At 44.7% G+C, this 27,014-nt stretch overlaps 1 long non-coding RNA gene across 1 annotated transcript; it reads left to right on the forward strand.

Annotated features, from left to right (window-relative positions):
- Positions 1 to 21,497: 21,497 nt before the first annotated feature.
- On the forward strand, positions 21,498 to 26,738 carry LOC134928814 (uncharacterized). The gene is made up of 3 exons (XR_010178029.1): positions 21,498 to 21,536; positions 24,683 to 24,717; positions 26,697 to 26,738. It is a non-coding gene; the product is annotated as an uncharacterized LOC134928814 (long non-coding RNA).
- Positions 26,739 to 27,014: the final 276 nt, after the last annotated feature.

Consider the following 27,014-nt stretch of genomic DNA (forward strand, 5'->3'; position numbering starts at 1 on the left):
GCGATCGTTACGCAAATAGCGTACCCTTACGGTACTTCTTAAGCAAACAGCGTACAGTGTTCTTAGACTTCATAAAGGGTTGTTTATACGACAAAGGAATTTAGCATTGTCAATTGGGGACTCGTCCGATCCTTCTCATATCTGCACTGGGTAGATCAGCAGACATTATCCCTCCAGCAAAGGGTGGGAGGTTGTCTCGCAGTGCTGACGGGATAAGCGTCTGCTTCGCTTAGATAAAGAGTGCTGAAGGAATCCGGGAACCGGAAGTAAGAACAAAACGCTTGTGTCTTTTAAAACTGTTTTATTTCTCTTCTATCTTGCGTATACACGCACGCATACATATATATCTGCATTTCTTTTTCAATTTCGTATATCACTATTCCTGTTTGCCAATTTTTATAGTTGATAGAAAGTGCTAAAAGAGATTTGCTGTTATTTCATAGTAGAGGTAATAGTTAAAATATAGACCAACACACGGCTTGTCTGGGAGATAAGGCAGTCAGTATGGTGTGCGGTAGATGATCAGGGATCATCTACATTGATAAAAATAGAAATTGTGTTACGGTGGATCTTTGTTTTGCGTACACGTGTCACTAACAAAGACTTGCGTACGCAATCCAAAAGGCAGACGCACGCAGCGTACATTACGCAACGTAGCGTCTGGTTACGCCCACGTAGCTCGTCACGAAAAGTTGAATTAGCGCAAAGCGATAATTAGCGCAAAGGCGATAGATAACGCGACGCGGTAAATAACGCAAATCTATTTTTGGAAAAAATCTGAAATTTAGTTTAACAGATCCTGCTCCTAATTGGTAACACAGTTGGACTGAAGAAAAATTTCTGCGCAGAAATAGATATAGACACAAAGTGTACATGTGTTAAGTGAGTGTGTTTTTATCACATAAGTTTATATAACTTAGAGGTTGAACCAAAAGGAAAGTCGGGTACTCGTCAAGGGACATACGTGTAAGTGACATATACGGTGGCTAGGGAGGCATCCCTGGTTAAATAATATTTGAGCATTAGAGTATAGCGGACCATAAGGTAACAAGACCAGGAGGTCATAAGGTAACAAGACCAGGAGGTCATAAGGTAACAAGACCAGGAGGTCACAAGGTACTAAAAGGTCCGCTATAAAGGTACAAGAGGCACAACGCCTGGGGTGTTGGTGCAGAACCCATATAGGCCATAAGCTCATGCTGAAGGAATCGCGGCCGGAAACATCGATTCCATTAAATCTCTCAGTACATAACAGGTAGTGCTTATGTACTGAACGATTGGACCGCACGTAATTGTGTGCAGTAGTTAGTAATCTGACCTAATACCATTAGAGTAAAGTGGTCACAAACGCTATTTGTACATTCTGACGTGATTTGTGTAATTTTTTATTTTTAAAGGGAAGTTCGCTGGTCACTCAGGAACTATCTAACAACCCCACCTTTACTGGAAAGAGTAAGTGTCCTGCGGGTAACCCTCATATGTTCCAGTAAACCGAAGGTTCTTTTGGTAGGGCCCTGTATCGAGTACGCCAGCACCACGTCGGTGTGATCAGGTCGTATTGGTCGAGGTGGGCGAGTGAGTGGGGTACTCGGTAAACCGCCACCGCCGGCCTATTTTTGAATAATTTGGTTTGCTGTAAGGGTTCGCTGAAGACCGTGATTTAAAGATCAAAGGAGTAGTAAGCAACACCTGCAGACTATGGGGGCCAGTTGTTCAGGTAGGGGGCGATCAACCTCGGTTCGGGTTGATTCAGAGAACCGACCAGTCGGGTCGGCAAGATACATCATGTGTGAAAAATACGGTAGTCACACAGAGGTTTTATGTGATGAATGGGAGAGAATGACTGTACAAGACAGGGACAAATTCCCAAGAATAGGTAGCTTCAGTCCAGAAGTGTTACAAAATTTAAGGAGGAGGATATGTCTCATAAAATCAACAAAGAGACGAATTCAGCATCATGATTATTTACAGTTATGGCACCAGGAAGGTGAGATACAGAGAGGTTTGGCTCTGGCGGCGGGATCTGGGGCAGTAAGGAAACTGATAGCCACAGCACCGCCACCACCATATATAGCAGGAGAGAAGTTGATTGCGGAGAGAAACGCACTGGGTTGTAAAACACAAACACTTAGTAACCCTGTAAATGTAAATGATGTTAACCAAGTAACTCATGCAATTATTAACCCGTGCAAGTTGTACCCTGTTTTGAACCCTCCTCAGGAGTGTGATCAAGAAGACGATTCGGCAACAATTTCAGCTCTCTCTCTTGCGGCCACCATAGCAGAGACCACAGTAGGCACAGCAACACCCACGAGATTAGCGAAAGCCCCTAGCGGAGGGATAGGTGAGGTCGTGTCAACGGGTAAGTACGGCACCATGCACTACACTGAAACAATTGTACCACAACAAGCAGTAGAATCTACACAGGAAGAGGCTGTTAGAATTGCTCCTGTAAGGGTAATAGCAGTTCCCAATGGAAAAACAGATGTGTCTGGAGCCACTCCCATAAGGAACATTGCCATGTACACTCCATTTTCCAGAATGGAATTAAGAACAATAGTGTCCGAATTTCCTGACCCCAGGAAGGACTTAGTTGCTAGCCAAAAATACATCAGGGATCTAGGTAACACTGTAGAACCCAACAACAAGGATTGGCAGATACTGCTAAGAGCTTGTTTACCTTCCAATGTTGACGCAACTCAATTTTTAGCTGACTGTGCATTGGATAAAGATGTACCGCTTACAGACGTGTACAACAAGGATAATGTAAAAAGGATAAATTTACAGCTAAAGGAGTATTTCCCAGCCGTTGTTAAATGGAACAAGATATTCTCCATTAAGCAAAAGGAATCCGAAACGGCAACAGAATATTTCCACCGGGCACTATTAGAAATGGCAAAGTACACTGGTATAGAAGACATTAAGACCAACCCAAACCATCGAGAAGTAGCAGTATCTGTACTGATGGATGGTTTGAAAGAAACATTAAAAGCTAGGGTACAGACCACGCAACCATGCTGGCGAGGTCTGTCGGTGTCCACATTGAGAGAGGCTGCTATTGATCACGACAGAAACATCACTAGGCACAGGGAGTCGCAAAGTGATAAGTTGATGTCAGTAAGTATACAGGCGCTGACCACAAGGCAGCCTGCGTATGTACCACCGAATCCTGTGGGTAAGGCAAGTGTAATAACATGTTTTTCTTGTAACAGACCGGGACACTATGCACGAGAATGTAGAACAAAGAGTGTACAAAGATCTTTTCAACCCCCTAGACAACGACACGACACACGACATTGGGAGCAGGGTCCACAGAGGCGGAGTTTCAAGCCACATACAGGGGAAACAAAAAGATATCCCCCGAACAGAGATTGGCATGCCTCTGGTAGTTCCCAGCTAACTCCCTCACAAGTTGTTGCTGCCAGCGGGATTCAGGGAGGTCAACATACCCACTAGGGGTGTGGCCATACCTGTAATCTGCAGCCAGTTAAATTGATTGCCAGTCTTGGAAGTGAACCAGAGATTGCAATCAATGTAGCTGGAAAAACTTTAAACTTTCTTGTAGACACAGGGGCGGCCAAGTCAGTGATAAATTCGACAGTGGGCATGAGAACCACTGGTAGGACAATTCCAGCCATGGGAGTAACAGGAGTAGTCCAGCACTACCCTGTTAGCAAACCAGCCGAGATTACAATAGGGCCTTTGCATACCAAGCATTCCTTTTTGCTGGCTGCATCGGCACCAACTAATCTCCTGGGAAGAGACTTACTATGTAAAATGGGTTGCGTCATTTATTGTACTCCTGAAGGTGTATTCTTGGACATCCCTGAGAATCACGCTCAGGAAGTACGAGACATGTTAGACTCCCCATCAAAATTAATGTCACACACCATTATGACAAATAGGAATCCATCCCAAGTAGAAGAGATGACATCGCAGATACCAGAGTCACTTTGGACAAAAGATGGACAGGACACTGGATTAATGGCAAACGTAGCTCCAGTAGTTGTACAAGTAAAAGATGGTAGGATAGCTCCAAAAATCCCACAGTATCCTCTGAAGCCAGAGGTGGAGTTAGGAGTTTTCCCAGTAATAGAGCGCTTGCTACAACAGGGCATTCTAGTAAGAACGTCCAGCACAGCAAATAGTCCCATCTTCCCTGTTAAAAAGAGTGGGGGGAGGGGTTACAGGCTAGTGCAGGATCTAAGGGGGATTAACAAAATAGTTGAGAGTCAGTTCCCCGTAGTGCCTAATCCAGCTGTCATCCTAATGCAAATTCCTCCCACTGCAAAATTTTTCACTGTTATTGACCTCTGCTCCGCATTCTTTTCGGTACCTCTGCACCCTGACAGCCAATATTTGTTTGCATTCACATACAGAGGAGTCCAATACACGTGGACTCGGTTACCCCAAGGTTTCATAGATAGTCCAAGTATATTTTCTCAGGCTTTGCATGATTGTTTACAGTCTTTCCAACCAGAGAGTGGATCAGTATTGATACAGTATGTGGATGATTTACTGCTGTGTTCAGATTCACTGGAGGCTTCCCTGAAGGATACGAAACAGCTCCTGTTTCATCTTTCAGACACAGGTCACAAGGTTTCCAAAGACAAGTTACAATTATGCCAGACTAAGGTAAAATATTTGGGACACTGTCTAACACAAGGACTGAGACACCTGACCGCTGATAGAATCCAAGCCATTAGAGACATGACACTGCCACAAACCCAGCAACAGATCAGGACGTTTTTAGGAATGTGTGGGTATTGCCGTAATTGGATCCCAGGGTTTTCCATATTGGCGTTACCTCTGCAGGAAATGGTCTCTTCAAACAAACCTGATCGGATTTCGCATACAGACGAATCCGAAACAGCATTTGAGAGACTCAAACAGTGCCTAACGCAGGCACCAGCACTAGGTATGCCAGACTATGGGAAACCCTTTGAACTATACGGAACAGAAAGTGCTGGGTGCGCAGCAGGTGTACTAACCCAAAAACACGGTGACGCCAGCAGGCCAGTCGCATACTACAGCGCTCAGCTAGACACAGTAGCGCGATCCCTCCCCACATGCTTGCGTAGCGTTGCGGCGATAGCATTGCTAGTGACAAAAAGCGAAGATGTCGTGCTAGGCCACAACCTCACAATCCATACACCGCATGCGGTATCTGCCTTATTGAATTCTGCCCAAACCAGACACGTCTCATCTGCAAGGTTTACAAGATGGGAATTGGCATTAATGGCCCCAGTAAACATCACCATAAGGAGATGCAGTGCATTAAACCCTGCAACATTTCTCCCAGGTGTGCCTGGTCAGACACAAAGGGTGGAAGGTGAGAGTGATGGGGAAGGAGGATTTAATGCAAAGGAAGATACACATGATTGTATGGAATATTTGACCCAAAATTTTACCGCAAGGCCTGACATCAGTGACAATCCACTGGAAGATGCAGAACTCACGTTCTACACTGACGGTAGTTGTCATAGACAGTCAGACTCGGGAGACTTGTGTACTGGATACGCAGTCGTAGATGACCAAGACACCATAGAAGCGGAACCGCTAGGCCCACCTCACTCAGCCCAGGTTGCTGAACTGGTCGCCCTAACCAGAGCATGTGGATTGGCTAAGGGTAAGTCAGCCAATATCTACACCGATTCTAGATACGCCTTCGGGGTAGTACATGATTTCGGAGCCCTATGGCGCCTCAGAAATTTCATGACGGCAGCTGGTACACCGATAGCGCAAGCAGCTTATATAAAAAGGCTTCTAACAGCGATACAGGAACCCGACAGAGTGGCTGTTATCAAATGTAAAGCACATACATATAGCCAAGACCCAGTATCCCTTGGTAACAGCCGAGCAGACGAAGCCGCAAAGCTTGCAGCTGCTACCCCCATACAGACAGACACCACACAACTGATGGTATTCAATACCATCAACACACAAAAGTTGTGTGAGATGCAGAATTTGTGTTCCACACAGGAAAGAGCAGTCTGGAGGGCAAAGGGATATGGCCAGGAGTCCTCAGGGCTCTGGACGGATGGACATGGTAAACCAGTGGCCCCCAGGGCATATCTTCCATGTCTGGCTGAAGCAGCTCACGGGCTGACTCATCTAGGTGTCAAAGTCAGAAAAATGTCTTAGTGCACACTGCCATATTTGCACCGCACACTGGTCCGTGCTGCGCATGCGTACGCTCTCCCGTGGAAGCGCATACCCGCAATAGCGTGCACTCGCACGCGCAGTATGCGCATTTACGGTAGAGTTTATGTGATCGTAGCGTGCGACTCATTCGTTACAAATATTCATAATTAATGTATTTCATAGATCATGTTCCCCTCAATAGTTTCTGTAAGTTTGGTTTAGATAGGATGTCCCTGAGCGGAGGAATCCCTCTTTGTATTGCACGAAGGGTCTAACAGGAGTCATACAGCAGTGTTTGATACCCATCGGAAGAGTATTTAATTAGCAATATTCCGGTGTTGGTTTGGAGCGTATTAATCGCTCGTGCGAATAGTTATGGACATAAGAAGTTTATGTCCATTTCTATGATTTGCACATACTCAGGTATGCGGCGGGAAACCCAGTTCCCCACCCACCTGAGCTGTTGGAAATCAGCACAGCCCACCTGTATGAATCAACCTATGACCTTTGGTTACAGTACAGGGCCGAATTCCTGTGTCCAATAAACTGTAGGATTGTAGGGACTAGGAGATTGCATTGTGTGTGGGGCATAAATAGGCAGACCGACCACATCCAGCTCTCACTCTCTCATCAACGGTTATCTGCTGATAATCGGGAGCTGGATATCGAGGCGCTGGCGATCATACCCTTTGTGCGTAAGTTCTCTCCGTAATCATTGTCTTTCTGTGAGCCAATATCTCTCTTTCTCTCTCTATCTCTCCTCTCCTCTTTTTCTCTTAAATACTTCGTAGTATTATTGTATTGTATTGTGTTAGACCAGGATAGCATTGTAGTTTATCCCTTAGTTAGGTGTTTGGTTAGGAAGTCTTTGTTATATTGTAGTGTATCATTTGTACTGTGTTACTCTTTTACAAGTATACTAGATATAATACAGATTATAGGCTTTGGAACCCTAAACCAGTATCAGTGTATTTACTATAGTGTTAAGTGTTCACTTGAGCGTCGGTGACGCTCAAACAGCTTTGTAGATAGTCAGGTTACACAAGGTTGCATTTACACCCTGTACTCACATTAAGGTATTCTGTGTGTTTCATCGGTATAAGGTTTAATATCAAGGTATAGTGTTGTGAGCGTCTGCACCGCTAGTGACCTCCTCGTGGTCTCTAGCGTATGCTACGTTACAGCGAATCTTTCCCCTAGACATAACCAATAACGTGTCCTGTGATCACTGGGCCGTGAGCGAACGTGACGCTTGAGCGTCTCGCCTACGGCTGAGCGATCGTTACGCAAATAGCGTATCATTACGGTATTTCTTAAGTAAGCAGCGTACAGTGTTCTTAGCTTCATAAGGGTTATTTATACGACAAAGGAATTTAGCATTGTCAATTGCGGGCTCGCCCGGTCCTTTTCACATCTGCACTAGGTAGATCAGCAGACTTTATCCCCCAGCAAAAGGGTGGGAGGTTGTCTCGCAGTTGCTGACGGGATAAGCGTCTGCTTCGCTTAGGTAAAGAGTGCTGAAGGAACCCGGTAACCGGAAGTAAGAACAAAACGCTTGTGTCTTTTTAAAACTGTTTATTTTTTTCTTTTGTCTTGCATACGCACGCATATATACCTGCATTTCTTTTCACTTGTGTATTTCATTTTTCGTATATCACTATTCCTGTTTGCCACATTTTTATAGTTGATAGAAAGGGCTAAAAGGAGATTTGCTGTTATTTAATAATAGAGGTAATAGTTAAAGTATAGAACAACACACGGCTTGTCCGAGAGACGAGGCAGCCAGTGTGCAGTGTGGATTGCGGTAGATGATCAGGGATCATCTACATTGATAAATAAATATATTGTGTTACGGTGGATCCTTTGCATTGCGTACACGTGTCGCTAACAAAGACTAGCGTACGCAATCCAAAAGGCAGACGCACGCAGCGTACACTACGCAACGTAGCGTCTGGTTACGCCCACGTAGCCCAAGTCACGAAAAGTTGAATTAGCGCAAAGCGATAATTAGCGCAAAGCGATAAGTAACGCACAGCGGTAGATAACGCGACGCGGTAAATAACGCAAATCTATTTTTGGAAAATCTGAAATTTAGTTTAACAGATCCTGCTCCTAATTGGTAACACTCTTGGCCTGAAGACAATTTCTGCGCAGAAATAGATATAGAAACAAAAGTGTACATGTGTTGAGTGAGTGTGTTTTGTATACAAAAGTTTATACAATTTTAAAGGTGGAACCAAAAGGAAAGTCGGGTACTCGTTAAGGAACATACGTGTAAGTGACATATACGGTGGCCAGGGAGGCATCCCTGGTTAAAATAATATTTGAGCATTAGAGTATAGCGGACCATAAGGTATCAAGACCAGGAGGTCATAAGGTAAACAGACCAGGAGGTCGTAAGGTAACAGGTAAATAGACAAAAAGGTCCGCTATAAAAGTCCAGTGGCACAACGCCTGGGGTGTTGGTGCAGAACCCATATAGGCCATACAAGCTCTGGTTGAAGGAATCGCAGCCGAAAACATCGATTCCATTGATCTTTCAGTACATGACAAGTAGTGCTCGTATACTGAACGATTGGACCGCACGTTATTGTGTGCAGTAGTTAGTAATCTGACCTAATACCATTAGAGTAAAGTGGTCACAAACGCTATCTGTACATTCTGACGTGATTTGTGTAATTTTTTATTTTTGGAAGGGAAGTTCGCTGGTCACTCAGGAACTATCTAACAACCCCAACTTTACTGGAAAGAGTAAGTGTCCTGCGGGTAACCCTCATATGTTCCAGTAAACTAAAGGTTTACAGGGGCCCTGGGTTGGGTACCACAGCTCTGGTTACAGTGATTGCGGCACAGGCCAACGTGGGCGAGAAGTAAGTGGGGTACTTGATAAACCACCACCGCCGGCCTGCCCAAGGACATCTTGGTTTGTTTGTAAGGGTTCGCTGAAAACCTTGAGATAAAAGATCCAAGGAGGAATAAGCAACGCCTACAGATTATGGGGGCCATTTGTTCCGGTAGGGGGCGATCAACCCAGGTTCAGGTTGATTCGGAGGACCGACCAGTTGGGTCGGCAAGATACATTATGTGTGAAAAATACGGTAGTCACACAGAAGTTTTTTGTGATGAATGGGAGAGAATGACTGTACAAGACAGGGACAAGTTCCCAAGAATAGGTAGCTTCAGTCCAGAGGTGTTACAAAATTTAAGGAGGAGGATAAGTCTCGTTGAACTAACGAAGAGACAAAATAAACATTATGAATATTTACAGTTATGGCAACAGGAAAGTGAATTACAAAGAGAGTCTATTGACTTTTCTGACTCTTATCTTGAGAGGAGAGACATGGCATCGGGAGAGGAGTTGATTGCGGAGAGAAAAGCACAAGGGTGGAACAATAAAAATGCACTTAGTAACTGTATTAAGAATGAAAGTGTTAAATGTAATAATGTTTATGAAAATGAAAGTGTAAAAATTACAAATGTTAACCTGTGCAAGTCGCACCCCATGTTAAACTTCCCTCAGGATTACCAACAAGAAAGTGAGCCCAGAACGATGTCGGCACCTCTTCCAGAAGCCATCCTACAAGACATCCAGGTGGACACGACCAAATTGGTAAAGGCAATAATCAAACCCCCTAACGGAGGGTCAGGTGAGGTCGTGTCCACAGGTACGTACAATGTTTTATATCACGCACAAACAAATGTACCCCATATTGTAAGACCAAAACAAGGTGATGTAATTGAGTTTAGTCCTGTCAGGGTGATCACAGTCCCCAATGGGAAGACTGATGATCAGGGAACCATTCCCGTCAAGGACAGTGCAATGCGCTGTCTCTTGTCCCGGACCGAATTGAGATCAATTGTGTCTGAATTTCCTGATCCTAGGAAAAATCTAGCCAAATGTCAAAGGTTTATAAAAGAACTAGGAAACGCCACAGAACCCACCAACAAAGAGTGGCGGACAGTGCTGAGGGCATGTTTGCCCTCCAGGGTTGACCCTGAAAAGTTCATTGCTGATTGTAAATTAAACACAGAGGTACCTAGTACGGAGGAACACAATCAGGAATGTATTAGGCAGATTAACCGACAGTTAGGAATATATTTCCCAGCTGCTGTCAAGTGGAATGAAATTTTCTCCATAAGACAAAACGAAAGGGAAAATGTTTCTAATTATTTCAATCGAGCACTGCAAATAATGGCTGGAAACACTGGGATCACGGACATCAAGACAAATGCACAACATAGAAGAATAGCGGTTAAGGTATTAATGAATGGTTTAAAAGATGAATTAAAAACAAGGGTACAGACCACCAACCCAAACTGGAGAGATATCTCGGTGACTGCACTAAGAGAGGCCGTCATCAATCAGGATCAGAATATCACCAGATACAGAGGGTCACAAAGAGATAAGTTAATGGCAGCAAAAATACAGGCCCAAACCACAAGACCACCCCAACAAAAGCCCCACACCCCTGCGAGAAATCCAGATATGGTAGTCTGTTACCATTGTCATAGAAAGGGACACATTGCAAGAGATTGTAGATCACGAGAAAGACAACACCATAATCATAAAAACCAAGGAACCAGGGAAGCACAGGGGAAACGATTGATGATGATGAGCATCCGAGCGTTTGAGGAGGCATCAAATCAGCCAAGACCCCATTTCACTGACACTTGGAGGAAGCCCAGGATTTGTTATCATTGTAGAAGAGAAGGGCATTATGCCAGTAACTGTAATAACCCACATAAAGTTAGACCCCCTAGACATGAAAATGAGCATGAATATGACACACCAAATTATAATCAAGAATCACATAGGCAGGAAAGGTGATTGTTAGGAATGGAGGCAAGCCTGAGGTAACGGTTAATGAAGTGGGAGGTCATTCCCTGAAGACACAGGAATGACCGGGTGAAAAGTTGTAAATGTATTTGTGAAAAATGTTTTTCCCTTTTCTCACTCTCTATCCCCATCTCTGATGATTATTGGTAAGAATTCAAACATTGCATATTCGCCTGGTCCTTGCAGAAGTCTACCAAACCCCAGCATGACCTATCCGCCACTATGTATTCTGGCCAGATACAGACAGTGGAATAATGCAAGTGCTGGTGGGGAGGGACTGCTCAAGGAAACCATTAGACACGTAGATACGACAGCCTAATAAGTCTGACAATGTTTTTCTAATGCTAACAATGTTTTCTTAATGTTGACAATGTTTAAAAATGCTTTGTTTCTCTTTTCTTATTGATGGTTATTGTCGAGTTATGTAATGTATATATGCACATGAATTGTTCTCTATCTCTTTTGTTTTTTTATTTTCTCTCTCTTCTCACTCATGTTTCCATGGTTTAAAGATGGTATGTCACCCCTCAGTTGGACCAATGGTAATGCCAGATTTTTTTTTCTCCTTACAGAAAGATCGCCGGTTAGGAAGGAATATTGCATCACCAGAATGATCGTTTTTGAAGACTGAGAGACAACACCTTTGAGAGGACAGCAGAACAAGAAGAACAACAAGACGAGAGAACTTATTCGATAGGGAATACAGGCACAGATATCAGCAACCACATACCTCCCCCATTCATGTATCATCAACTAAAATGTGCATCCCCATTTTGTTGCAACCACAGCCGAAATGAGCTCGGTAAAGTTTGACAGCCCATCCACAGACCTGTACCACAGGATAAGAAGGAATTCAAATGTATACTTCGCAATACCTCGAAGCTTGATCTACCACACGTACGGCACGATGATACATGACCCTCCAAACATGGACTCATACACACATGCTTCCACTTTCTCACTAGGTCATACCCTCTTCACACCTACTCCATTCTTCTTCCTTTCCCCACCATGGAAATCAATTAACCCCTGACTTACATTTTTCTCCTTAAATATTTTGTGGCAGTTATTATTGACTGCCAAAGGGTGGACTGTCAAAGTCAGAAAAATGTCTTAGTGCACACTGCCATATTTGCACCGCACACTGGTCCGTGCTGCGCATGCGTACGCTCTCCCGTGGAAGCGCATACCCGCAATAGCGTGCACTCGCACGCGCAGTATGCGCATTTACGGTAGAGTTTATGTGATCGTAGCGTGCGACTCATTCGTTACAAATATTCACAATTAATGTATTTCATAGATCATGTTCCCCTCAATAGTTTCTGTAAGTTTGGTTTAGATAGGATGTCCCTGAGCGGAGGAATCCCTCTTTGTATTGCACGAAGGGTCTAACAGGAGTCATACAGCAGTGTTTGATACCCATCGGAAGAGTATTTAATTAGCAATATTCCGGTGTTGGTTTGGAGCGTATTAATCGCTCGTGCGAATAGTTATGGACATAAGAAGTTTATGTCCATTTCTATGATTTGCACATACTCAGGTATGCGGCGGGAAACCCAGTTCCCCACCCACCTGAGCTGTTGGAAATCAGCACAGCCCACCTGTATGAATCAACCTATGACCTTTGGTTACAGTACAGGGCCGAATTCCTGTGTCCAATAAACTGTAGGATTGTAGGGACTAGGAGATTGCATTGTGTGTGGGGCATAAATAGGCAGACCGACCACATCCAGCTCTCACTCTCTCATCAACGGTTATCTGCTGATAATCGGGAGCTGGATATCGAGGCGCTGGCGATCATACCCTTTGTGCGTAAGTTCTCTCCGTAATCATTGTCTTTCTGTGAGCCAATATCTCTCTTTCTCTCTCTATCTCTCCTCTCCTCTTTTTCTCTTAAATACTTCGTAGTATTATTGTATTGTATTGTGTTAGACCAGGATAGCATTGTAGTTTATCCCTTAGTTAGGTGTTTGGTTAGGAAGTCTTTGTTATATTGTAGTGTATCATTTGTACTGTGTTACTCTTTTACAAGTATACTAGATATAATACAGATTATAGGCTTTGGAACCCTAAACCAGTATCAGTGTATTTACTATAGTGTTAAGTGTTCACTTGAGCGTCGGTGACGCTCAAACAGCTTTGTAGATAGTCAGGTTACACAAGGTTGCATTTACACCCTGTACTCACATTAAGGTATTCTGTGTGTTTCATCGGTATAAGGTTTAATATCAAGGTATAGTGTTGTGAGCGTCTGCACCGCTAGTGACCTCCTCGTGGTCTCTAGCGTATGCTACGTTACAGCGAATCTTTCCCCTAGACATAACCAATAACGTGTCCTGTGATCACTGGGCCGTGAGCGAACGTGACGCTTGAGCGTCTCGCCTACGGCTGAGCGATCGTTACGCAAATAGCGTATCATTACGGTATTTCTTAAGTAAGCAGCGTACAGTGTTCTTAGCTTCATAAGGGTTATTTATACGACAAAGGAATTTAGCATTGTCATAGGCAAGGAGGGGATGTGCAAATTGGTAAGAGCATACTGGTGCGCCCCAGGATTCTCCTCTCATGCGAGTAAAAGAGCAATGTCATGCCTTACCTGTCTGAGAAAGAATATTGGAAAGGCAATACCTACAGAACCATCCCATATCCCACCTGCCGGCGGCCCTTTCCAGGTAATACAAATTGACTTCATTCAATTACCCCCATGTCGAAATTTGAAATATGTACTTGTCTGTATAGATGTTTTCTCGAATTGGGTCGAAGCTTTTCCAGCAGCTACAAATACCGCTATGTTTACAGCTAAGAAAATTGTGCAGGAGTTTGTATGTAGATATGGTATCCCTAGAATCATTGAAAGTGATAGGGGTACCCATTTTACAGGTGATGTCTTTCAAGGAATGTGTAAGTTGATGGGAATTGATAGCAAGCTGCACACTCCGTACCGTCCACAGGCGAGTGCGAAGGTCGAAAGAGTGAACAGCACTATTAAAAATAAATTGAGTAAAGTAATGGCAGAGACAGGATTGACGTGGCCAGAAGCTTTACCCATTGTTTTGTATAGCATCAGAACCACTCCCAGGTCCCCTCTTAATCTGTCTCCTTTTGAAATCTTGTTTGGTCGACAACCGCATGTCATGATTAACCCTCAGGATGATTTGAAATGTAACAATGAAGTAACTGTAAAATACTTAATTAACATGAGTAAGCAGTTGAGGAATCAAAATGATAATCTGAAGTTGGTGATTCCTGATTTACCAGATAGTAATTGTCATGACATTGAACCTGGGGATTATGTAATGATACAAAATTTTCTACGCTCAGGTTGTCTTATTGATAGATGGGAAGGACCATACCAGGTCTTATTGACTAGCACCACAGCATTGAAGGTTGCTGAGAGAGAGACTTGGGTCCATTCATCCCACTGCAAGAAGGTTGCTGACCCAGAGAAGTTCCGTGATAAGGAACAGACGGTAGAGGTTGTATCACTGGAGTGTCTGTTCCAGGAGGACTGAGGCGGCACCTGAGCCTTGAAGACCGAAAGCAGTTGTCGACTCCCTTCTCCCTTTTATTGTTTTTCTCCACTTCCCATCCCCTCTCCCTTGAAATTTCTTTTTCCCCCTCCTCATTCTTCTCCATTTCCTCCTCAAAGATGGACTTGCCCCAAGAGACTGTGATCCGGATTTTGATGTTAACCATGATGTTGACCAGAGCAGTCTGTTCCGGCGAGAGTACCATAGAGGTCGAGAGAGGATCTGGAATGGGTTCCGATTATGATGATGAAGGCGTAGTTTTCCAAGATCAACCAAACCAACAAGCAAAGGCGAGTATCAGAAAACGATCCGATAGAAGAAATTGTGATGGATTGTTAGCTGAAGAAAACTGTATCTGTAGGCTCTGTGATAATCTGGTTGAAGATGGATGCATAAAGAAATGCCAATCCAGTTTTAATATCCATATGGACCGGCATCCATTGAGTGACTATCACTCCTTAGTGGGTAACGTATTAAACCAAACAGATTGTTGGGTATGCTCTCAAGTACCTCAGGGTCACAGCAAATCAGGGCTAGTACCATTTCCTTTAACGTTAGGGGAGGTACTTGAGCTAAGTGGTGGGAGACCGGTGGACCGGAGGTTTAACATCTCCAGCCCTCCTAGTTTGAAGCTCCACCAATACCATGTGGATAGGTCCCTCTTATGTTTTAATATCTCCAATCCCCGTAAGCCGGGAAATTGGGAAGTGTCATGGAGCAACCTTACCATGACCTTTTCACACAGAGCAGATAGAATGCCTACAGATACAGAGCTGGTACGCCACATAGCCAGTAGAGGAAAATCTTTCCGGTATCGATATACCTTAGGAAATAGGATTACTAGAGTTGGAGAGGTATCACCAGGATACTGTGCACATATCGTACAAACTGATACGTGCATTAAGCAGATGGAAGAATTAGGGTCAGGAGATTTCACCTGGAAGGTTTGTAACATGGTCATGTCCTTCTCCGTCCCTTATGTTCTCCCCGATGATGCATATTTCATATGCGGGAGAAAGGCGTACAAGTGGCTTGCCCCAAACTCTGAAGGATTGTGTTATATTGGAAAAGTATTGCCTGAAGTGATGACTGTTACACATGACAAAATGAAGGACATACACCGTGGTGCCCAAGCTCCTTATACTCACACTCATTACGAGCACCGAGTTAAAAGACAACTGTCAGAAAGGTTAGAGCATCCGGCCTCTGATCTTATCCATGAATCCACCGGGATTCAGGTTCTGGTAGCGTTAGATTTCACTCGTACCGCTCGAGGAGTGATGAATTATAGATACATTTCCGCACTCGCCAATTTGTTAGATAATATCACTGAAATGTATGATGACACGTTTAGATACACTGGAAGAGAACTTCAAGCCTACAAAACAGAACTAGTTCAGCATAGGATGGTTCTTAATTATCTTACAGCAGTAACAGGCGGATATTGTGTTACATTGGCAACACAGTACGGCATAAAGTGTTGCACGTATATCACAAATAGCACCGAGGATCCGGTAGAGGTCATAGACCAAAAGATGGACGATATTCTGCAATTAAAGTGGGAATTTCGTCGAAAACACAATCTCACCCTTGCTGCTGTAGGTAATGAGCTGACTGGTTGGGTGTCATGGTTGAACCCGCGAAATTGGTTCTCCGGTTTAGGAGACTGGGCTCAAGGAGTCATAATGGATGTTGGAAAGTTTCTACTATGTATCTTGGGTGTCGTTATATCGATTGGATTGATATTTAGATGCGGGCAGGCTTTAATGAGGTGCAAACAAAGTACAAAAGTGATGAGCTTGAGGAGTGAGGAAACCGTAATTAACCTGGATTTGATTTATGACCCAATGATAGAAACCAGAATGTGATGAAAATGCGATTATACAGTCCGTTTCTTTCACCTGTTTTTCTGTTTTTCTCCAAGATACAAAGACCCCCTTGGACGAGGAAGCTGACGAGACGAGATGTATACAGACAACAGACAAGCACCAAAGATGAAGTTTTGACAACCTATGATATGGACACTTGATGAACTTTGCCATGGATCCCCAGTTTCCCTAGTATTTTTAAACTCACGCTAGCCCAACATTTTTGTAAATCTGATGGCACTGACAAAGCTATTTGCTCATGCCCAAGGAGCAATACAGCGCAAAGAAGACGACTCTCAACAGATACCGAACAAAACTTCAACAACAGATGTACATTTCCCTGACATAGAATACCATTGCATTTTCCATAAGTGTTCTTTATCTTCATCTCTACAACCCTCAGGTAATGACACACATAGGCGATAGGGAATACAGGCACAGATATCAGCAACCACATACCTCCCCCATTCATGTATCATCAACTAAAATGTGCATCCCCATTTTGTTACAACCACAGCCGAAATGAGCTCGGTAGAGTTTGACAGCCCATCCACAGACCTGTACTACAGGATAAGAAGGAATTCAAATGTATACTTCGCAATACCTCGAAGCTTGATTTACCACACGTACGGCACGATGATACATGACCCTCCAAACATGGACTCATACACACATGCTTCTGCTTTCTCACTAGGTCATACCCTCTTCACACCTACTCCACTCTTCTCCCCTACCCAACCATGGAAATGAATTAACCCCTGACATATATTTTTCTCCTTTTGAAATGTTTTAGAAGGTGGCAGTTATTATTGACTGCCAAAGGGTGGACTGTCAAAGTCAGAAAAATATCTCTATGCACGTTGCCATATTTGCACCGCACACTGGTCCGCGCTGCGCATGCGTACGCTCTCCCGTGAAGGCGCATACCCGCAATAGCGTGCACTCGCAGGCGCGGTATGCGTATTTACGGTAGAGTTTATGTAGTCGTAGCGTGCGACTCATTCGTTACATATTTTCACAATTAATGTAGTTTATAGATCATGATCCCTTTGATAGATTCTGAAAGTTTGGTTAATATAGAATGTCCCTGAGCTGAGGAATCCCTCTTTGTATTGTACGAAGGGTCTGACAGGAATCATACAGCAGTGTTTGGTACCCATCGGAAGAGTATTTAATTAGTAATATTCCGGTGTTGGTTTGGAGCGTATTAATCGCTCGTGCGAATAGTTATGGACATAAGAAGTTTATGTCCATTTCTATTATTTACTCATACTCAGGTATGCGGCGGGAAACCTAGTTTCCCGCCCACCTGAGCTGTTTGAAATCGTCACAGCCCACCTGTATGAATCACCCTATGACCTTTTGTTATGATACAGGGCCGAATTCCGACGTCCAATGGACAATGGGATTGTAGGGACTATGAGATTGCATTGTGTGTGGGGCATAAATAGGCAGGCCGACCATATCCAACGTCACTCTCTCATCAACGGCTGTCTGCTGATAATCGGGAGCTGGATATCGAGGCGCATGCGATCATACCCTTTGTGCGTAAGTTTTCTCTCCGTAATCATTGTCTTACTGTGAGCCAATCTCTCTCTCCGTCTCTCTCTCTCTCTCTCTCTCTCTCTCTCTTCCTTCTCTTTCCCTCACATCTCCCCTAGACTAGTATTGAATTGTATTAGATAGTATTGTATTTTGGTTAGGAAGTCTCTGTTATATTGTAGTGTATCATTTGTACTGTTATCCCCTTTTACAAGTATATTAGATATAATACAGTTAATAGGCTTTGGACCCTAAACCAGTATCTGTGTATTTTCTATAGTGTTAAGTGTTCACTTGAGCGTCGGTGACGCTCAAGCAGCTTTGTAGTTAGTCAGGTTACACAAGGTTGCACTTACACCCTGTATCCACATTAAGTTATTCTGTGTATTTCATTGGTATAAGGTTTAAACATAAAGGTATAGCGTTGTGAGCGTCTGCGCCGCTGGTGACCTCCTCGTGGTCTCGAGCGTATGCTACGCCATAGCGAATCATTACTCTAGTCATAACCAATAACGTGTCCTGTGATCACTGGGCCGTGAGCGAACGTGACGCTTGAGCGTCTCGCCTACGGCGGAGCGATCGTTACGCAAATAGCGTACCCTTACGGTACTTCTTAAGCAAACAGCGTACAGTGTTCTTAGACTTCATAAAGGGTTGTTTATACGACAAAGGAATTTAGCATTGTCAGTCTCTTCATATAATTCCAGACAGACTAAATGACATTGAGATCAGAGCCCGGTAGGAGCCATATCATCACTTTCAGGACTCTTTGTTCTTCTTTACACTGAAGATAGTTCTTAATGACATTGCCATACCCTCCAACATTTTACACATATAAATCGGTACAAATTAGAAAAAGGGGGCGTGGCCACGGGTAAAGGTCATGACCACGCCCCTTTTCCTAGACTTTCAATGGAAGTTTGGAGAGCCAAAAATCGATACAGACCATAAAAAAAGGTACTGTACCTATTAAAAAGGTACAGTTGGAGGGTATGCATTGCCTGTATGTTTGGGGCCGTTGTCCTGCTGCAGAATAAATTTGGAGCCAATCAGATGCCTCCCTGATGCATGATGGAAAAGTGTCTGCCTGTATTTCTCAGCATTGAGGACACCATTAATGCTGACCAAATCCTCAACTCCATTTGCTGAAATGAATCCCCATAATTGCAAGGAACCTCCACCATGCTTCCGCTTTGCCTGCATTGACTAATGCTAAAGGGGAGGGGGGGGGGGGGGGAGTTTGGCTGGGCTTAACTCACAGGCCACTGAATGCAGCATAAAAAAAAATTGGTCTCTCAGGGGGAATTTCTGGGTACTCAGAAACCCCCCTGCGTGCGCTATTGATATTTACCACTCACTGATTTAATACGCTCTTACTGAATATTGCTCTTGTGATGAGAAAGCTTATTTTGTATATTTTGTATGTTTGTTTCATGATACAAATAATGAAAGATAAGTTTTCATGAATATATGTTGATAAGAGTGCCCCTAAAGAAAAGAGTCTACTTTTTTCTTTCTCTCTGTGGGCCTATTTCAGACCTGTTCGCAGCAACAAAATTGTTCTCCAAGGGCATAACCATGTGCACTGCAGGTGGGGCAGATATAACATGTGCAGAGAGAGTTAGATTTGGGTGGGGTGTGTTCAAACTTAAATCTAAATTGCAGTGTAAAAATAAAGCAGCCAGTATTTACCCTGCACACAAACAATATAACCCTCCCAAATCTAACTCTCTCTGCACATGTTATATCTGCCCCACCTGCAGTATAACATGGTTTTGCCCATTAGAGAACAATTTTGCTGCTGCGATCAGGCCTGAATTAGGCCCTGTATACTCCCAGATGTGAGCATTCTCTACCTGCCTCCCAGCCTGCAGCCAGGCAGTGAATGACTATCAGCATGCTGGAGCTATCCACCAATCATTTACACAGCCATTCACTGTATGGAAGCATGTGCAGAGATGGAGTGGGACCGCTGGAGGGACATGTTATGATTTTTTTAAATAGTTTCTTAGGAATGGGTGTGTAGGGTCCCCGGTGCATTTAATTGCCCATGGCCTACAGCCCTACATGCCTTTAAGATGGCCCTGGATGAGATCTTCCTACCCTGGATGAGATCTTCCTACCCTGGATGAGAGCTTACTCCTTGGATGAGAGCAACCCCCTTGGAAGTGAGCTTACCCCCTGCCCCCTGGATGATAACTTCCACCCACTGGCGTATTTATAATGGGTGCAGTGAGTGCGGTGCACACAGGCCCCTTGTTCCAGGGGGACCACACAGCACATGCTGCACCCATTCCTTGAATACTTACCCCTCCGGAGTCCCACACTGATGGAAGCAGCACTGCTGAAATCTCAGGGTAAATGGAGAATTTCCTGGAGTTTTGCACATGCGCAGTAGAGAAATCACTGGGAAAATGGCTGCCGCAGCATTTCCCCACAGATCTGTTCATGTACATTACAGTCTGTGCCCTCTAGTGCTCAGAGTCTACAGTGCTGCTGGTAGAGAGGAGAGGGCCCGGACATAAGAGGCTGCACATGGGCCTCCTCCTCTCTTAAAACGCCTCTGCTTCCATGCCTGGATGAAAGCTTCCTCCCTGGATGAGAGTTTACCCCCTGGATGAGAGCCTCATTTGGGGACAAGGCTGTATTTGCAAAGCCAGCTTAGCTGTCGGCACCCCTGAACAGAGCAGTTTCAAGTTAGGTAAATTGGGGAAGGGGGGGGGGATATTCCCTAGAGGTGGTGTCTTTGTGGAAGGTGTATAAAGCAGTGTAAAGAGCTGCGACGTGAAAAAGTGGAGAAGTTGCCCATAGCAACCCATCAGCTTCTACATATCACTTAAGATACCGGGGGTATGCTGGCCCTGTTTTTGAGGTGTGCCGAAGCCAGTGGCTGCATCTTTGGATAAGCCCTAGCCTCGGCAGCTTAGTTGTGGCAGGTAGTCTGAGCACCTTTAGGGTTGCACAGATGCCTGATTGCCCGCCCGATATTGGGGGTAATTCCAAGTTGATCGCAGCAGGAATTCTGTTAGCAATTGGGCAAAACCATGTGCACTGCAGGGGAGGCAGATATAACATGTGCAGAGAGAGTTAGATTTGGGTGTGGTGTGTTCAATCTGCAATCTAATTTGCAGTGTAAAAATAAAGCAGACAGTATTTACCCTGCACAGAAACAAAATAACCCACCCAAATCTAACTCTTTCTGCACGTTATATCTGCCCTCCCCTGCAGTGCACATGGTTTTGCCCAACTGCTAAAAAATTTCCTGCTGCGATCAACTTGGAATTACCCCCATTGTCAGATCAGATGCTGCATCTTCGGACGCATGTAGCGGATCTGAGTAGATGGCAATGGGTTTCCTGCTGCATTAGCATAAGTCCTCAGATCTGCTGCTACCGAATACGCAGCACTGACACCACTTGTGACCTCTGAATCCAGCCCTTAGACATCCGCTGTGCACTGGGGAGAGCATTAAGAAAAGCCCTTTTTACCCTTTAAATTGTCACATACAAGTTCAGATTAAAATAAATTTTTATTGATCTGACCTAATTTTCTTTAATCTGTTGTATTTTGTACTTATAGCTCCCATACCCACAGAGAAGCCAATCAAGAAGCCAGGTACAGTACATCATTTTTTTTCTAAGACATTTGATCCACTTAATGTAAAAGTACAATCAGGGCCGGTGCTAGGGTTTTCAGCGTCCCCTGCAAACTCATGCTTAATAAAGTGACAACCCCAGAAAAGAGGTGCGATCATACAATAGTACCCCTAATTAAATTACGCCACACAGTAGCACAATCTTATTGACATTACACCACATAGTAGTATCCCTGATTCATATTACACCACAGTAATGCCCCTTACACATAATGCCCACAGTAGTAAAGCTATTTATACACATAGGCCCTCATTCCGAGTTGTACGCTCGCTAGCTGCTTTTAGCAGCATTGCACACGCTAGGCCGCCACCCTCTGGGAGTGTATCTTAGCATAGCAGAATTGCGAATGAAAGATTAGCAGAACTGCTACTAAATCATTCTTAGCAGTTTTTGAGTAGCTCCAGACCTACTCACAGATTGCGATCAGCTCATTCCGTTTAGTTCCTGGTTTGACCTCACAAACACGCCCTGCGTTCGGCCAGCCACTCCCCCGTTTCCCCAGCCACTCCTGCGTTTTTCCCTGACACGCCTGCATTTTTTGCAAACGCCGGGGAAACGCTGAGTTGCCGCCCAGAAACGCCCCTTTCCTGTCAATCATTTACCGAACAGCAGTGCGTCTGAAAAGCGCCGCAGAATCCACAGCAAATCTGCTAAGCTTTTAGTTAAATAACTAAGTGCATGCGCAGTTTGCACCAAATCGCAGCATAGCGAAAAACGGCAACAAGCGAATAACTCGGAATGACCCCCATAATGCCCACAGGAGGGGAGAGAGGGGAATGGTGTTTAAGACTAAATTGCCTTCAGTGGCGATGACTAGCCTGCCGCTGCTGCTTGTCTGTCATACAGGTTGACAGGTGCAGTGGGAAAGAGAGGAGGGAGAGACTTGACACAGGAGATCACATCAGTAGTGCATGTGTAGTGGAAACAATTTGACAGGCACAGCAGTAGCAACAGCAGACATTAACATAGAATGTGACGGCAGATAAGAACCACTTGAGCCACCTAGTCTGCCCATGTACATGTAGTTACACTTACACACTGAGATTAATTTGTGTTGGGAGCCAATTAATTTACCAGTATTTTTTGGGATTGTGGAAGCAAACTGTAGTACCTGGAGGAAAACCAGCGCGGGTAGAATATACCGTACAAACACAATTAGGGCCATGTTGGGAATCGAACCGACAACCTCAGTGCTGTGAGGTAGTAATGCTAACCATTACACCATCAGTACTACCGCAAACTTGATTCCAGTGTAATCTAACTTCTAATCACAGACTGACAGCTGTAAAGGAAAAGGGTCCTCATGCACAGGTGAGTTGTGCAGAACTATTTAGCAACACAAATTCTAACCACCAAATGGCATTCTTCAACTAAAACCAATATTCAACAATACACAAATATCCGGTCGCAGCCAGAGAAACCACTGAAATCACTGGTAGAACCAGCTAGTACCTGTGTGCAGCAGCTCGGCGGCCGCAGGCTGGGTAACCCTGTCACAGGTCCTGCATTAGCAGTGCAGCAGATACAGTATTTCCCCTCCTATTCCATAAAAGTAAAGAGATATATAAAAGGGAATTACAAATGCTCTGGACATAGGCGTGCACAGCACATTTTATTAGGGGGTGCACCGTAGGAGGGGTGTGTCTAGCACTGCCTTTTGGGCATGTCTAGCACCATCTATTGATGGTCAACGCAATATAAAATATCCACCCTTGTACCAATCCTAATAATGCAGATGCATTGTCAGATGTTGTGGTGTGCACCAAACAAACACCCCTGATGGCACTCACTGCAATTACAGTGCTCCTCCTCAGCAAGGTCTGGCTCCCCCTCTCTTTCCCCTGCAAGCTGCAGCAGCTTACTTACAAGTCAGTCACTCACTGACACTGACAGTCGCAGACTAGTACTGCTGCTGGAAAAACGAGTGACGTGTCAATGTTGCTGCCGACCGCCTGCCAGTATTGAATTTGTCTTTTTAAGAGGAACGCTGGCTAAATGCTGCTCCTCATCAGTGGCTGGCGTTGGCATAGAATAGAAGGAGAGAGGTGAGCGTGTGACGGGTGGGCCTGCGAGCAGCATGACGTCATCATGTCACATCACACAGTTTTTGTACATGGAGATGGAGCCGGGAGTTTGAAAGCCGGTGGCAGTGGCACCCTTGAATAACCCAGGCGTCCGGTCAGTAATGCAGTCCTGACAGGGTGCAACACAGAGGGGACAGTATTCAGCCTGCTCGGCGATCGTTGCATCAGGCATGTGATATCGGGGTGCCGGACATTAGGGGGTGCCTGTGCGCACCAGGCACCCCCCCTGCGCACACCTATGGCTCTGGATACCCTGTGACTGATGTGCAGGGTTACGGCTCATACAAACCCCATACCCCATGGGGCACTACAGCCCTCTCTCCATCCGGGTACTTATATGAGCCAAATTAGCCAAGTAATGTGGGGGTCCCAGGTAGAAATTACAGAGGCGGCTCTTGTCGGTGAGGGTGGGAATTGGCTCCGCGGCTTTGCAGCTAATCCATCAGTGGGGGATAGAGCCTGAGGACTGGGTGATCAGCCTATGTGCGTCGCGTTGTTGGAGTCAGTCTGACAGGATCCAGCAGTAGGGATGCAGAGCAGGGAGAGTGCCTCTCAAGCCTGGCACCTCCCTGCTTTGCATCCCTTTGCTGAGTGGGTTTTCGCAAGCACAGAGTACAATATAAAAATTTTATTTATCACACAAAAACAGTACAGCATACTGGTGCACAGTAACTGCACCAAAAATGTGCTGTAACTATAGCAACTCATCGAATTTTAACGTGTATATTTTCAAAACTGCTACTTGCTGGTTATTTCTTCCAGCGCCAGATTAAGAGGCAAATGGTCCTGGGGCTGAACATGATCAACGGCCTATTGTGAGAAGAGTAGGAGGTGTGGCCAGTGCTGTGTGGGTGTGACCAGTGCTGTGTGGGTGTGGCCAGTGCCATATGGGCGTATACATCCTTACACTATCAGCCCCAAAGTTTCTTTAAATACTTAAAATAAATTTTTATTCTTTCAATATTAAATTTACAGTGATCTTACCTTATTTGCTTTAATCTGTTGTATTTTGTATTTATAGCAACCATACCTACAGAGACGCAATTGCAAAGCCAGGTATAGAACATCTTTTTTTTCTAAGACATTTTATCCATTTAATGTAAAAGGACAGAGTACTGTACAATGTAAAGTTTGAATTTACCCCACAAAAACCTTGCTGTTACTATAGTACTGTAACTCATAAAATTCTAATGTGTATATTTTTAAAGCTGCTGCCTGCCAGTTGTTTCTTCCCCTGCTAGATTAAGTGACACATGGTCCTGGGCAGTGCTATTTTTTTTTTTTTTTTTTGAAAATAGGTTCAAGACCTGTGGGCGGGGCAGAGGTGGACAGTGATGTGGGTGGAACTACCACAGAAGTGGGGCATCAGTTGGTGCCTAAACTTTTTTAAAACACAGTTTAGGCTATGTGGGTGGTGCCCCTTGATAGTGGATAATAGGGAGTTAGTAGGTGACTAGGGAGGCAGGGGTGACAGGGAGATTGTGGGTTACTGGGGTGACAGGGTGATAGTGGGTGACTGGGGAGGTAGTGGTGACAGGGAGATAATAGGTGACTGGAGAGGCAGGGGTGACAGGGAGATAGTGGGTGTCTGGGTAGGCAGGCACCCACAGGGGAGGCATGCACAGGGAGATAGTGGGTGACTGAGGAGGCAGGGGTGAGGGCGATAGTGGGTGACTGGTGAGACAAGGGTTGCCAGGGGGATAGTGGGTGACTGGGGAGGCAGGGGTGACAGGGATATATAGTAGGTGACTAAGGAGGCAAGGGTGACAGGAAGATACAGAAGTAGGTGACCAGGGAGGCAGGGATGACTGGACCCCTAAGTAGGCAGTTACAGCCGTGTGTGAATAGAGCTAGTAATAGATAAGAGCCAGGCAATTAACAGTGTGGATACTCACACTGCCTCTGTGTCCTAGGCTGAAATTTGATACTGCAGGGAGAAGGCAGAGGGGAGTATTTAAATGCATGCTGCTCTTTCATCATGGCAGGGACTCCTGGAGGTTCAGGCTGGCTTCCTGCATGATCGTAAGGAGTAGGACACTAACAAGGACTTTGGGGCTGTTCATCCAACTGCCTGCAGCTGTACTTGCTCTGTAGCACTCATAATCCCTGGGACCCGCAGCGCACAGCGTGGAATCCCTGGGACCCCGCCGCAGTGGGCAGGCCACAGGCAGTTCCAGAACACTATTCCTGATTACATAAATTTACAAAAAAAAACTTCAGAAACGGCATTCTAGAGCGTTCTGGCTCAAAATAGCCATGGTCCTGGGGCTGAACATGATCAAGGTCATATTGTGAGAAGAGTAGGAGGTGGTGCTGTTTGGGTGTCATGTAGGTGGGCATATATACACTCCCTACACTATAAGCCCTATTGCCTCTTGTCGGTGAGGGTGGGAATTGGCTCAGCGGCTTTGCAGCTAATCCATCAGTGGGGGATAGAGCCTGAGGACTGGGTGATCAGCCTATGTGCGCCGCGCTGCTGCCGCCTGCAGGCGTATAATGGAGGAGTCAGTCTGACAGGATCCAGCAGTAGGGATGCAGAGCAGGGAGAGTACCTCCCTGCTTTGCATCCCTTTGCTGAGTGGGTTCCGCCAGCACAGAGTACAATATAAAATTTTTATTTATCACACAAAACCAGTACAGCATACTGGTGCACAGTAACTGCACCAAAAATGTGCTGTAACTATAGCAACTCATCGAATTTAAACGTGTATATTTTCAAAACTGCTGCTTGCTAGTTATTTCTTCCAGCGCCAGATTAAGAGCCAAATGGTCCTGGGGCTGAACATGATCAAGGGCCTATTGTGAGAAGAGTAGGAGGTGTGGCCAGTGCTGTGTGGGTGTGACCAGTGCTGTGTGGGTGTGGCCAGTGCCATATGGGCGTATACATCCTTACACTATCAGCCCCAAAGTTTCTTTAAATACTTAAAAGTAGAAAATTTGCAAGTTCAGTTTAAAATACATTTTTATTCTTTCAATATTAAATTTACAGTGATCTGACCTTATTTGCTTTAATCTGTTGTATTTTGTATTTATAGCAACCATACCTACAGAGACGCCAATTGCAAAGCCAGGTATAGAACATCTTTTTTTTCTAAGACATTTTATCCATTTAATGTAAAAGGACAGAGTACTGTACAATGTAAAGTTTGAATTTACCCCACAAAAACCTTGCTGTTACTATAGTACTGTAACTCATAAAATTCTAATGTGTATATTTTTAAAGCTGCTGCCTGCCAGTTGTTTCTTCCCCTGCTAGATTAAGTGACACATGGTCCTGGGCAGTGCTATTTTTTTTTTTTTTTTTTTGGAAAATAGGTTCGAGACCTGTGGGCGGGGCAGAGGTGGACAGTGAT

This window comes from Pseudophryne corroboree, chromosome 5 (genome assembly GCF_028390025.1).
Source record: "Pseudophryne corroboree isolate aPseCor3 chromosome 5, aPseCor3.hap2, whole genome shotgun sequence".
Lineage (NCBI taxonomy): Eukaryota > Metazoa > Chordata > Amphibia > Anura > Myobatrachidae > Pseudophryne > Pseudophryne corroboree.